General features: G+C 39.5%; 1 non-coding gene across 1 annotated transcript; it reads right to left on the bottom strand.

The window, feature by feature from the left end:
* Positions 1-6,048: 6,048 nt before the first annotated feature.
* On the bottom strand, positions 6,049-6,121 carry TRNAV-UAC (transfer RNA valine (anticodon UAC)). The gene has a single exon. It is a non-coding gene; the product is annotated as a tRNA-Val (tRNA).
* Positions 6,122-12,181: the final 6,060 nt, after the last annotated feature.

Raw genomic sequence — 12,181 nt, 5'->3', positions numbered from 1 at the left:
TTCTCTGTATGGCTTATTTCACTTAGCATCACACTCTCCAGTCCATCCACGTTGCTACAAAAGGCCATATTTCATTTTTTTTCATTGCCACGTAGTATTCCATAGTGTATATAAACCACAATTTCTTTATCCATTCATCAGTTGATGGACATTTAGGCTCTTTCCATAATTTGGCTATTGTTGAGAGTGCTGCTATGAACATTGGGGTACAAGTGCCCCTATGCATCAGTGCTCCTGTGTCCCTTGTATAAATTCCTAGCAGTGCTATTGCTGGGTCATAGGGTAGGTCTATTTTTCATTTTCTGAGGAACCTCCACACTGCTTTCCAGAGCGGCTGCACCAATTTGCATTCCCACCAACAGTGCAGGAGGGTTCCCGTTTCTCCACATCCTCTCCAGCATCTAGAGTCTCCTGATTTGTTCATTTTGGCCACTCTGACTGGCGTGAGGTGATACCTGAGTGTGGTTTTGATTTGTATTTCCCTGATAAGGAGCGACGCTGAACATCTTTTCATGTGCCTGTTGGCCATCCGGATGTCTTCTTTAGAGAAGTGTCTATTCATGTTTTCTGCCCATTTCTTCACTGGGTTATTTGCTTTTCGGGTGTGGAGTTTGGTGAGCTCTTTATAGATTTTGGATACTAGCCCTTTGTCCGATATGTCATTTGCAAATATCTTTTCCCATTCCGTTGGTTGCCTTTTAGTTTTGTTGGTTGTTTCCTTTGCTGTGCAGAAGCTTTTTATCTTCATAAGGTCCCAGTAATTCACTTTTGCTTTTAATTCCCTTGCCTTTGGGGACGTGTCGAGTAAGAGATTGCTACGGCTGAGGTCAGAGAGGTCTTTTCCTGCTTTCTCCTCTAAGGTTTTGATGGTTTCCTGTCTCACATTCAGGTCCTTTATCCATTTTGAGTTTATTTTTGTGAATGGTGTGAGAAAGTGGTCTAGTTTCAACCTTCTGCATGTTGCTGTCCAGTTCTCCCAGCACCATTTGTTAAAGAGACTGTCTTTTTTCCATTGGATGTTCTTTCCTGCTTTGTCAAAGATGAGTTGGCCATACGTTTGTGGGTCTAGTTCTGGGGTTTCTATTCTATTCCATTGGTCTATGTGTCTGTTTTTGTGCCAATACCATGCTGTCTTGATGATGACAGCTTTGTAGTAGAGGCTAAAGTCTGGGATTGGGATGCCTCCTGCTTTGGTCTTCTTCTTCAAAATTACTTTGGCTATTCGGGGCCTTTTGTGGTTCCATATGAATTTTAGGATTGCTTGTTCTAGTTTCGAGAAGAATGCTGGTGCAATTTTGATTGGGATTGCATTGAATGTGTAGATAGCTTTGGGTAGTATTGACATTTTGACAATATTTATTCTTCCAATCCATGAGCAGGGAATGTCTTTCCATTTCTTTAAATCTTCTTCAATTACCTTCATAAGCTTTCTATAGTTTTCAGCATACAGATCCTTTACATCTTTGGTTAGATTTATTCCTAGGTATTTTATGCTTCTTGGTGCAATTGTGAATGGGATCAGTTTCCTTATTTGTCTTTCTGTTGCTTCATTGTTAGTGTATAGGAATGCAACTGATTTCTGTACATTGATTTTGTATCCTGCAACTTTGCTGAATTCATGTATCAGTTCTAGCAGACTTTTGGTGGAGTCTGTCGGATTTTCCATGTATAATATCATGTCATCTGCAAAAAGCGAAAGCTTGACTTCATCTTTGCCAATTTTGATGCCTTTGATTTCCTTTTGTTGTCTGATTGCTGATGCTAGAACTTCCAGCACTATGTTAAACAACAGCGGTGAGAGTGGGCATCCCTGTCGTGTTCCTGATCTCAGGGAAAAAGCTCTCAGTTTTTCCCCGTTGAGGATGATGTTAGCTGTGGGCTTTTCATAAATGGCTTTTATGATCTTTAAGTATGTTCCTTCTATCCCGACTTTCTCAAGGGTTTTTATTAAGAAAGGGTGCTGGATTTTGTCAAAGGCCTTTTCTGCATCGATTGACAGGATCATATGGTTTTTCTCTTTTTTTTGTTAATGTGATGTATCACGTTGATTGATTTGCGAATGTTGAACCAGCCCTGCATCCCAGGAATGAATCCCACTTGATCATGGTGAATAATTCTTTTTATATGCCGTTGAATTCGATTTGCTAGTATCTTATTGAGAATTTTGGCATCCGTATTCATCAGGGATATTGGCCTGTAGTTCTCTTTTTTTACTGGGTCTCTGTCTGGTTTAGGAATCAAAGTAGTACTGGCTTCATAGAATGAGTCTGGAAGTTTTCCTTCCCTTTCTATTTCTTGGAATAGCTTGAGAAGGATAGGTATTATCTCTGCTTTAAACGTCTGGTAGAACTCCCCTGGGAAGCCATCTGGTCCTGGACTCTTATTTGTTGGGAGATTTTTGATAACCGATTCAATTTCTTCGCTGGTGATGGGTCTGTTCAAGCTTTCTATTTCCTCCTGATTGAGTTTTGGAAGAGTGTGGGTGTTCAGGAATTTGTCCATTTCTTCCAGGTTGTCCAATTTGTTGCATATAATTTTACATAGTATTCCCTGATAATTGTTTGTATCTCTGAGGGATTGGTTGTAATCATTCCATTTTCATTCATGATTTTATCTATTTGGGTCATCTCCCATTTCTTTTTGAGAAGCCTGGCTAGAGGTTTGTCAATTTTGTTTATTTTTTCAAAAAACCAACTCTTGGTTTCGTTGATCTGCTCTACAGTTTTTTTAGATTCTATATTGTTTATTTCTGCTCTGATCTTTATTATTTCTCTTCTTCTGCTGGGTTTAGGCTGCCTTTGCTCTTCTGCTTCTATTTCCTTTAGGTGTGCTGTTAGATTTTGTATTTGGGATTTTTCTTGTTTCTTGAGATAGGCCTGGATTGCAATGTATTTTCCTCTCAGGACTGCCTTCGCTGCGTCTCAAAGCGTTTGGATTGTTGTATTTTCATTTTCGTTTGTTTCCATATATTTTTTAATTTCTTCTCGAATTGCCTGGTTGACCCACTCATTCGTTAGTAGGGTGTTCTTTAACTTCCATGCTTTTGGAGGTTTTCCAGACTTTTTTCTGTGGTTGATTTCAAGCTTCATAGCATTGTGGTCTGAAAGTATGCATGGTATGATTTCAATTCTTGTAAACTTATGAAGGGCTGTTTTGTGACCCAGTATATGATCTATCTTGGAGAATGTTCCATGTGCACTTGAGAAGAAAGTATATTCTGTTGCTTTGGGATGCAGAGTTCTAAATAGATCTGTCAAGTCCATCTGATCCAATGTCTCATTCAGGGCCCTTGTTTCTTTATTGACCGTGTGTCTAGATGATCTATCCATTTCTGTAAGTGGGGTGTTAAAGTCCCCTGCAATGACCACATTCTTATCAATAAGGTTGCTTGTGTTTATGAGTAATTGTTTTATATATTTGGGCGCTCTGGTATTCTGCGCATAGACATTTATAATTGTTAGCTCTTCCTGATGGATAGACCCTGTCACTATTATATAATGTCCTTCTTCATCTCTTGTTACAGCCTTTAATTTAAAGTCTAGTTTGTCTGATATAAGTATGGCTACTCCAGCTTTCTTTTGGCTTCCAGTAGCATGATAAATAGTTCTCCATCCCCTCACTCTCAATCTGAAGGTGTCCACAGGTCTAAAATGAGTCTCTTGTAGACAGCAAATAGATGGGTCTTGTTTTTTTATCCATTCTGATACCCTATGTCTTTTGGTTGGCGCATTTAATCCATTTACATTCAGTGTTATTATAGAAAGATATGGGTTTAGAGTCATTGTGATGTCTGTATGTTTTATGCTTGTAGTGATGTCTCTGGTACTTTGTCTCACAGGGTCCCCCTTAGGATCTCTTGGAGGGCTGGTTTAGTGGTGACAAATTCCTTCAGTTTTTGTTTGTTTGGGAAGACCTTTATCTCTCCTTCTATTCTAAATGACAGGCTTGCTGGATAAAGGATTCTCGGCTGCATATTTTTTCTGTCTAGCAAACTGAAAATCTCGTGCCAACTCTTTCTGGCCTGCCAAATTTCAAAAGAGAGATCAGTCACGAGTCTTATAGGTCTCCCTTTATATGTGAGGGCACGTTTACCCCTTGCTGCTTTCAGAATTTTCTCCTTATCCTTGTATTTTGCCAGTTTCACTATGATATGTCGTGCAGAAGATCGATTCAAGTTACGTCTGAAGGGAGTTCTCTGTGCCTCTTGGATTTCAATGCCTTTTTCCTTCCCCACTTCAGGGAAGTTCTCAGCTATTATTTCTTCAAGTACCCCTTCAGCACCTTTCCCTCTCTCTTCCTCCTCTGGGATACCAATTATGCGTAGATTATTTCTTTTTATTGTATCACTTAGTTCTCTAATTTTCCCCTCATACTCCTGGATTTTTTTATCTCTCTTTTTCTCAGCTTCCTCTTTTTCCATAACTTTATCTTCTAGTTCACCTATTCTCTCCTCTGCCTCTTCAATCCGAGCCGTGGTGGTTTCCATTTTGTTATGCATTTCGTTTAAAGCGTTTTTCAGCTCCTCGTGACTGTTCCTTAGTCCCTTGATCTCTGTAGCAAGAGATTCTCTGCTGTCAGCTATACTGTTTTCAAGCCCAGCGATTAATTTTATGACTATTATAAATTCACTTTCTGTTATATTATTTAAGTCCTTTTTGATCAGCTCATTAGCTGTTGTTATTTCCTGGAGATTCTTCTGAGGGGAATTCTTCCGCTTGGTCATTTTGGATAGTCCCTGGCGTGGTGAGGACCTGCAGGGCACTTCCCCTGTGCTGTGGTGTATAACTGGAGTTGGTGGGCGGAGCCGCAGTCAGACCTGATGTCTGCCCCCAGCCCACCGCTGGGGCCACAGTCAGACTGGTGCGTGCCTTCTCTTCCCCTCTCCTAGAGACGGGATTCACTGTGGGGTGGGGTGGCCTGTCTGGGCTACTTGCACACTGCCAGGCTTGTGATGCTGGGGATCTGGCGTCTTAGCTGGGGTGGGTAGGCAAGGTGCACAGGGGCAGGAGGGGCAGGCTTAGCTTGCTTCTCCTTAGGTGATCCACTTCAGGAGGGGCCCTGTGGCAGCAGCAGGGAGTCAGATCTGCTGCCGGAGGTTTGGTTCCGCAGAAGCGCAGAGTTGGGTGTTTGCGCGGAGCGAGCAAGTTCCCTGGCAGGAACTGGTTCTCTTTGGGATTTTGGCTGGGGGATGGGCGGGGAAGATGGCGCTGGCGAGCGCCTTTGTTCCCCACCAAACTGAGCTCTGTCGTCCGGGGGCTCAGCAGCTTTCCTTCCCTTTGTCCTCCAGCCTTCCCGCTTTCTGAGCAGAGCTGTTAACTTATGCCCTCCCAGCCGCTAAGTCGCGCTTGCTGTCGGAACACAGTCCGTCAGGCCCCTCCGCTTTTTGCAAGCCAGACTAGGGGGCTCTGCTTGGCCGGCGAGCCGCCCCTCTGCCCCGGCTCCCTCCCGCCAGTCCGTGGAGCGCGCACCACCTCGCTGCCCTTCCTACCCTCTTCCGTGGGCCTCTCGTCTGCGCTTGGCTCCGGCGACTCCATTCTGCTAATCCTCTGGTGGTTTTCTGGGTTATTTAGGCAGGTGTAGGTGGAATCTAAGTGATCAGCAGGACGCGCGGTAAGCCCAGCGTCCTCCTATGCCGCCATCTTCCCTCCTCTCTCTCATTTAACTATTTTCATGTGTTATCATTTTTTACTGATTTCAATAATATAAAATTAGGTTTGTAAAAATTTTAGAACATATTTGTTTGGTTTGTTGACTAAGGCTACACTACAAAAAGACAGTGTAGGACTCAAATGTTATTTAAAAAAAGTTTTAATGTTTATTTATTTTTGAGAGAGAGAGAGAGAGGGAGTAAGTGGGGGAGGGGCAGACAGTGAGGGAGACACAGAATCTGAAGCAGGCTCCAGGCTCTGAGCTGTCAGCACAGAGCCCAAAGCAGGGCTCGAACTCATGAACTGCAAGATCATGACCTGAGCTGAAGTCGGATGCTTAATTGACTGAGCCACCCAGGCACCTCCTAAAATTTCTTTTATGGAAGCCAAGGTAACTTCATGGTTCCCCTGGGAATCGAACCCAGGGTCTTCTGTGTGTAAGGCAGATGTGCTAACCACTACACCATGGAAACTAAAGACTAAAATGTTCTTTTATGTTGGCACATTTTATAGTGGAGGACAAATTATAAATGCTACAACACTTAGAATTGGGACGTAGGAAACCTATGTTAACCAAAATGATGTATGTGACTCTATTCTGTATACTTCTGTGATACTTATATTTACAGATGCTTCGGGACTTTCTTTGTGTGTCTTCCTATAAATTTTAGATTGTACTTTTAGATCTGTTCAGTGTGTCAATTATTTCTTCCATTTAAGAATAATAAGTAATTCTTATTAGACACAAGTCATTTGAACAATCAAAATGTCTTGCACATTTAACATAAGAAATTACTATGGTAACTCATAAATAATTTTATTGCTTTTTTTGAGAATAATAAACTGATTCAGAAGGTGATTTCTGATTGAAGTTTCAAACATACTATTTTTACTTGGTCTGGTAGGTTTCATTATTTTGGTCGGTATATATTTGTGATTGCTTTTCTCTTTACAAAACATAGATGTTTTGTAAAGAAAAAATCAATTCTTCTGCAATTATATCAGAATAAATTAATTTGCTAGAATATAGATATCCCCTTTCTATTGACAAACAACTCATTACTTTTTATTTAAATGTATTTGGTATACAACTTTATGTGTAATTTTAAAGTTATACAATGTATTGATTGATTTCAGTATGATTGTCGTTTCAGCATTAGCTAATACTGCTGTTGTGTTGCATAATTATCATTTCTTCTCTTGTTCAGAACAATTCAGATCTAGTTACTTAGCAAGTTTAAGTTTTATAGTACAATCTTATTGTCTGTAATTACTGTGCTGTGTACGAGGTCTCTAGGACTTATTTATATACCATTTGCAAGTATGTAATCTTAAACATCTCTCCTGTTCTTCCAAACTTCAGTCTCTGGAAACCACCATTTCACTAGATATCACATATGGGAGATACAATAATCTTTTTCTTCTTTTCCGGTGTTACTTGTCTCACTTAACGTAATGTAGTCAAGTTCCTTCCATGTTGCAAATGGCAGGTCTTTTTTTTCCTCTTGGGTGGTTAGTATTCTATTGTATATCTATTTACCCCCATTTCTTTACCCATTCATCTATTCATGGACACTTAGAAAACAACTTGTGTCTTCCATGCCTTAGCTATTGTGAATGATACTGCCTATGTCTCTTTGGTAACATGTTTTCATTTCCTTTGCATCTATGCCCATACGTGGCATTGATGGATAGAATGGTTGTTCTATTTTTTAATTTTTTTAGAAACATCCATGCTATTCTCCATAGCGGCTAAACAAGTTTACAATCCAACCAACAGTGCACGATGGTTCCCTTTTCTCCACATCCTCACCAGCACTTGTTACCTCTTGTCTTCATGATGATAGCTATTCTGACAGGTGTGAGGAGATATACCATCATGGTTTTGATTTGCATTTCCCTGATGATGAATGATGTCGAGCAACTTTTCATATGCCTGTTGGAGATTTGAATGTCTTCTTTGGAAAATGCTCTTTAGTTCTTTTGCCTATTTTTAATTGTATTTCATTGTTGATGAGTCGCAGGAGTTCCTTATAGATATTGGGTATTAACCCCTTATCACATTTATGGTTTGCAAGTATTCTCTCCCTTTATGTAAGTTGTCTTTACATTTTGTTGATGATTTCCCTTGATGTGCAGAAGCTTTGAAGTTAGATGTAGTGCCACTTGTTGATTTTGTTGTTGTTGTTGCTTGTTCTTTGATGATATCTAAAAATACCATCTCCTAAACCAATGTCAAGTAACTTCTTCCCTATGTTTTGTTCTAGGAGTTTTAGTTTTTAGGCTTTATGTTTAAATCTTTGATCATTTTGAGCTAATTATTTTTGTGAGTGGTGTAAGGAAGGAGTCTAATTGCTTTGTTGTTGTTATTGTTTGCATGCAGTTATCCATTTTTCCCAGCAACATTTATTGAAGAGACCATACTTTCTCACTAGATGTTCCTGGTTCCTTTTTAAATGTTAGTTGACTGTGTATGATGGAGTTCACATCTGTAAAATTTATGTTTCTGAGAGTTGCAATCACTGTACTCTTTTTATACCGTTGCACCATTTATATCAATAAACTTTTTTTGAATTCTAGAAACTATATTAAGTTCATACGCTTCCCAATGAATCAGTATTTTTTTTTATTTTTTCTATTTGACAGTCTCCTGTTTATGAAAACTTTTTTTCCATATGGTGCAAACTCAGTCATAAGTAATTTGTCCTTATGTTGTAAAGATGTAAAGATGGCACCATGCTCTTCCTCAAGGAGTTTTGGAATAAACCATGTTATAAATGATTTAGGGTGAAGTTTTTCTTTCAGTAAAATTTTGAAGTTCCCATTTTTTCCTGCTTTGTCCCAGAAAATTTCACCTGGCAAATTTCAATGATGTAGTATATGATCCTTATCAATATTGTAAATAATTTCCACTCTGGGATGTTGTAAATATCTACCTGTATAGTTCAATGATAAATTGTCTTTTATTAGGTTGATATTGTAGAACTGTTACTGGACAAATCATGAACAGAATTTTTCATGTATAGTTTAAAGATACAGATTATACAGATGGACAGATATTACTGCCAATTATTAGGGAAAAAAACCTTTCAATTCCATTGTCTCACTTGTTTTCAAGTTGTTTATGTTGTTTTCATATTTCCATATGTATTTTTAGATGATAACAGTGTTTGAATTTGTAGGTGATTATAAGCATGTAAGTTATAATTAGTATGTGAGCTTAGTATCTGTCTTATTTGCTTAACTTTTAAAGTAGTTCAGACTAATTGAGGTGCTTAAGATCTGTTATGTACAGTGTTATGTACTTTGATGAGTTTTCAAATTTAGGTTATATTTTCTAAGCCATAAAAAAATATGGGGGCGCTCGGGTGGTTCAGTCGGTTGAGCGTCCAATTTCGGCTCAGGTCATGATCTCATGGCTTCACATAAACTCTCTCTGCCCCTCCCCCATTCACACTCTGTCTCTCTCAAAAGTAAATAAACATTAAAACAAAATTTAAATTTTTTTTTCAACGTTTATTTATTTTTGGGACAGAGAGAGACAGAGCATGAACGGGGGAGGGGCAGAGAGAGAGGGAGACACAGAATCGGAAACAGGCTCCAGGCTCCGAGCCATCAGCCCAGAGCCCGACGCGGGGCTCGAACTCACGGACCGTGAGATCGTGGCCTGGCTGAAGTCGGACGCTTAACCGACTGCGCCACCCAGGCGCCCCTAAAACAAAATTTAAAAAAAATATGAAAAGCCAGACTATTCCTCAACAACAACAAAAACAACAATAATAATATTCAGCAGGTTTATCATATAAAACTTTAGAAAAATTTTAAAACTGCAATTCTTTTAGAATCAATAGCATTTTGAAACTTATTATTTTAAACATATAACTTAAAAATATATATTTACCCTACAAATACTATTTACTTACTCCTGGGGGTGAGAGTGGGGAAGAGCATGGGCAGGAGGGAGCCATAATTTTCACTATTATTCCCAATAACTCTATTAAGTTGAGTGGAAATCAGTCTCTCATTATCTACTCCACACTGGATGTGATAAAGCAAAAACTAGGGGTGCCTGGGTGACTCAGTCAGTTAAGCATCTGACTTCAGCTCAGGTCATGATCTCACGGTTTCTGAGTTCGAGCCCCAGGTTGAGCTCTGTGCTAACAGCTCAGAGCCTGGAGCCTACTTCGGATTCTGCATCTCCTTCTCTCTCTGCCCCTCCCCCACTTGTGCTCTGTCTCTCTCTCTCAAAAATAAATAAATATTAAAAAAAATTTGGGGCACCTGGGTGGCGCAGTCGGTTAAGCGTCCGACTTCAGCCAGGTCACGATCTCGCGGTCCGTGAGTTCGAGCCCCGCGTCAGGCTCTGGGCTGATGGCTCGGGCCTGGAGCCTGTTTCTGATTCTGTGTCTCCCTCTCTCTCTGCCCCTCCCCCGTTCATGCTCTGTCTCTCTCTATCCCAAAAATAAATAAACGTTGAAAAAAAAAATTTAAAGAAAAAAACCAAATAAAGCAAAAAAAATGAACTATTCCATTAACCCAACCGTATGTTACACTTTGAAATATTATATGAAATTGTACCAAGAAAAACAAGAACCACATGCATGAATCATAAGAATAAGTAAAAACAAACAAACTATGGTACACAGTAAAGAAAATCTAAGAATGAGAGTTACAAATAAAAAAAGGGGGTTTTACTATTTATTTATTTATTTATTTATTTATTTATATTTTTTAAGTAGGCTCTATGCTGGGCATGGAGGGCTTGGATTCACAACCCTGAAATCAAGACCTGAGGTGAGATCAAGAGTTGGGAACATAGGGCACCTGGGTGGCTCAGTCAGTTAATCATCTGACTTTGGCTCAGGTCATGAACTCATCGTTTGTGAGTTCGAGCCCTGTATCAGGCTCTGTGCTGATAGCTCAGAGCCTGGAGCCTGCTCTGGATTCTGTGTCTTCCTCTCGCTGGCCCTTCCCTGCTCATTCTCTTTTTTCCCTCAAAAATAAACATTAAAAACAAATTTAAAAAAATAAAAAAAGAGTTGGGTGCTTAACTGACTGAGCCACCCAGACACCCCTACAATTTTAATTAAAATATATTTTTAAATTTTTCCCACACGATAGGGCCTTTGCTTGTTGATGAAATATACTAGTTCACTTAATAGAGTTAAAATTGCCTACCTATATTAAAGACAGTCTCTTGGATGTGAAAATGTGAGATACTCAGAGGAGTTAGAAGAAAAATGAAACAAATTTAAACAATTTTTTAAAAAGTTGATTCTGAGACGTTGCTTGTCTTACCACCAATATTTCTTCTTCTTCTTGTTTTATTTTCTTTTAATTTAGAGAGAGAGAGCAAGAGGGGAGGAGAGGAACAGAAGGAGAAAGAGAGATTCTGAAGCAGACTCCATGCTCAGTGTGGAGCCTGACATGGAGCTTGATCCAATGACCCCGATATTATGATCTCAGATGAAATTAAGAGTCAGGAACTCAATCAACTGAACCACCCAGGTGCCCTGCCACAAATATTTCTAAGACTTGTTTCCACCTATTGAAACCGGATTTTAGAAATCTGACTTGACATACATACATATATATATATATATATATATATACACACACATACATATATATATACACACACACACACACACACACACACTAGGACAAAAAAGTTAAACATTGCATATGCCTCAGCAGGGGCCTAAAGGATGAGTTAGATCTCTCAAAGCTAAGTAATAAGGGGGCATTTATTAGCAACATTTCATGCAGAAGCAGAGCATAAGTTTTCATAATTCAGTAGCATCAAGCCTCATTGCATCAGCAGATTATGTAAGATGTACAATCATTCTCATTCAACAAAGGAATATCAATGCATTGATTTTACTCTCTTCTTTATAAAATGAATTTCTGACAAAAACATTTGAATGAACATTGGGGAAAATTAATTTGAATTCAGATGGGTGAAAAGTTTAGAAGAAAACCCCTTAGCAACTTTAAATTAGTTTTTTTCTCCAGGCTCAGACAAGGACTGGCTAGGGCACTGAGACATTTCGCCAGGGAGATCACTGGCAAGGGCTCTGCATGAGCTGTGGCAAACAGGAGAGGGTCTGCGAGTTGGCTGTTCTGATTCTCCAAAAGGGAAAGCAGGTACCTTATGTAAACTGCATGTCTATGACCTTGACATCAATTCTCAAAATGATTTTAAATCCAATTATTAAGTGGATGATTTGTGAGCACCTAGGAGAGGAAGGCCTAATCATTAAGACTTAGCATGGTCAGACTAAGTGCAATTCATGTCAACTAACCTCATTTCTTTTTAAGGCAGGTTACCAGAATAGTAGATCAGAGAAAACAGATAGAGCATAGCAATAGAATGCAAATACCTGAGGGCAAAGACATTGACAGATCTGATGGCCTAGGGGGCTCACAGTTTCAAGGTTCCCTTGTCCTTTTGAGAATTAGGCAGGGATTTGGCTCAGGAGCTTTGAGTTAACTCCTGGATAGAATTGTCTGATGACAGCCCTGAGCTCCAG

This window comes from Herpailurus yagouaroundi, unplaced genomic scaffold (assembly GCF_014898765.1).
Source record: "Herpailurus yagouaroundi ecotype Mexico unplaced genomic scaffold, PumYag 28, whole genome shotgun sequence".
NCBI lineage: Eukaryota > Metazoa > Chordata > Mammalia > Carnivora > Felidae > Herpailurus > Herpailurus yagouaroundi.
Note: the sequence above shows the minus strand (reverse complement) of the source record. Positions and strands in the feature narration are given on the sequence as shown.